Consider the following 2,813-nt stretch of genomic DNA (forward strand, 5'->3'; position numbering starts at 1 on the left):
CCTCATAGGTTCACCTATGAGGCCTACACAGCCTCAACTATGCAGCAGCACCAAGGTCTCATGCCAACCTTTACAGTGAGCGACATTACGGAAAGGATAGAAAGTAAAGTTTGCCTTTATATGGATGATACTAATATCTGCAATAGAATGGACATGCCAAAGTGACTTAAGAAAGGTTGAAGAGTGGTTGAAGACTTGGCAGCTGGGATTGAATGTCAAGAAGTGAAGTCATGAAGGTGTTCAGTAATCCAAAAGAACTGTATGTGATGGAGGAGAAAGACTAATGTGCATGGACTGGGAGAGGGACATTAGGGTGTCTGGTGATCTGAAGACAGCAAAGCAATGTGACAAGGTGATAGTTAAAGTCAGAAGAATTCTGGGCTGCATAAAGAAAGGAATAAACAGTGATAATGCCTTTGTACAGGTCATTGGTGAGGCCTAACCTGGAGTATTATGTACAGTTCTAGAGCCCGTATCTCAAAAAGGATAGAGACAGAATGGAGACGGTCCAGAGAAGGGTGACCAAAATGGAGTCTGTATTAGAATTTACCCTCTGTTGCCTCAGGTACAAACATTAGATTATAAGCCCTCTGAGGATAAGGTAATTACCTACAGTACTGAATGTAATCTGCTTTCAAGTGCTAAAATAAAAATCTTAAATAAATAAATAAGACTTATAAAGAGAGACTGAAGGATGAATATGTATACCTTGGAAGAGAGGAGATGCAGGGGAGATATGATGGAGACCTTCAGATATCTGAAAGGTTTTAATGATGCACAATCCTTAAATCTTTTCCGTTGGAAAGTAAACCTTTTCATTGGAAAGGGGTCACAATATGAAACTCCTGGGGGGTTGACTCAGAGCCAAAATCAGAGAATATTTCTTCACCTGCTGTTGCGGAGGTGGACCCCTGGCCCAAGGTGGTGTTGGCGCCACCCGTAGGGGAAGCCCTCATGGTTCCCCACCATCGAGAGGTGAGTCAATTGGGAAGTGGAGGATGAATGGAGCTTTGCCAATTCCGGCCCTCGTTCCTCGCAGGTTGAGCCTTTGGGTACCGGGGCCAGCTGGATTTAGGTGGGCCTCTGTATGGTTGATTCCGGAGAAGATGTCCAGAGGCAGAGTGCCAGGTGGCAGCAGAGGGTTCCGGAAGGATGAAGCGAGAACCGAGGTCAGGACTAAGCAAAGGGTCGAAGGCAGGCGGCAAGAGGCGAGGTCAAGTCCGAGCAAAGGTCAAAGTCAAGGAGGTCAGTCAGAAGATAAGCAGGAACAGGAGCTGGAGCAGGAGTAGCAACAAAGCGCACGACAGGGAAGCTCTGTGGAGACTTGTTTCCAAGGCAGGCTCTGAATGTCTGAGCCTGTCTTATATAGTGGAGCTGGTTGACGTCACCATCTGGGGCCGTGGGAGGCTTTCTCGCCGCGGCCCCTTTAAAGCCCAGAGAGGTACGCATACATGCCTAAGGTCCACAGGCCAGGGAAGAGGACGTGGCGGTGTCTCCCCGAGGCACACATGGGGAGGCCCGGTCGGCCCTGGAGGAGGCCGCCGTGACACAGGAGGATCCTGAGAACATGGAGGGAGCACGGGCCGGTAGGCAACTGCCCACCGCTGCCAAGGAGGTCGGGCCAGCTCCAGGGATCCAGCGCTGGGGGTGAGCGAGCACGGCTGTGAGCCTGATACAGCTGGGGAGCGCAACACCTGCCAGAAGAGGTGGTAAAGATGAAAATAGTAAACAAATTCAAAAAGGCATGAGATAAACACTGTGGATCCCTAAAGGCTGGAGATGGAATGAAGAAAAGAGGGTAACCTGCAAGGAGCGGCAACTACTACCCCTAACACGCTGGGCAGACTGGATGGACCAGATGGTCTTTCTCTGCCGTAACTAATATGTTACTATGTGTCCAGTTCTGAAGGCTGTTTCTAATGGGGAGATCCATTTGCTCACTCCCAGAAGTAGAAGGTAGAAATTAAGAATTAAGGTTAGATATTACAGTGCCAGATGGCTGCCCTAACACAGGAAGGAAAGAAAGGAGGAGAAAACCTTAGGATAAAAGGAAGAGGGAGGTGCAAACTATCCTTGCACTTTATATGGATAATCTGACAAATCCAGAGATCAAAATATTAAGGTATGCACCCTGCATGCATGAAGCAGAGAGAAAAGACATGACTCTGCTCTCAAGTCTTCATTTTTGTCTGAAGCCAAGAAAAACACATACAGTTTGTCAAAGGTCTGCTTGGAAACACTTTGGGCAAATCATTCTTCTTATTGGTATATATGCTACATGAGTAGGCAGGGAGAAAAATGTGACAGGGGTCAATCCCAAGAGAAAGAGGACTGTGCTGTGAAAGGGCTTCTGTTGAATTATGCAATTCTAAAAACCAAGTCATCATTCAGCAGCAGGGGCCTTCCCTTCTCTATTGCTTCTGCCAGCATTTTCTTCTGTGAAATCAAATGGCAGGTTTCTAGAATTCTCAGTTTGCTGGCAGTACAGCTTTTTTTTTTTCACACATTGAAGAATTTGTTACTTCTTTCAAATGTGTGACATAAAAAAGCAACACAGTTTCTTTTGGCTCTTTATCCCAGAAACAAGGCTGGAAAAGTTGGAAGCGGGTTGTAAAGCTGCTTTCAGCAGTATGAAAGCCTACAGCCAGGAAATGCTCTGTAATCACTGGTGACTGCTACTGCAGCTCCCAGAATACAATAGAGGTTTAATTAAGGGTATTGTAGGCAAATAGGAGAGGCTGATGATAGACTCCGTTTCACCACCCTTCCTGCAATGCCAGCACCACCATCAAAAAATATAATTATGTAGCAAT

The sequence above is a fragment of the Rhinatrema bivittatum genome, chromosome 2, assembly GCF_901001135.1.
Source record: "Rhinatrema bivittatum chromosome 2, aRhiBiv1.1, whole genome shotgun sequence".
Taxonomy (NCBI): domain Eukaryota; kingdom Metazoa; phylum Chordata; class Amphibia; order Gymnophiona; family Rhinatrematidae; genus Rhinatrema; species Rhinatrema bivittatum.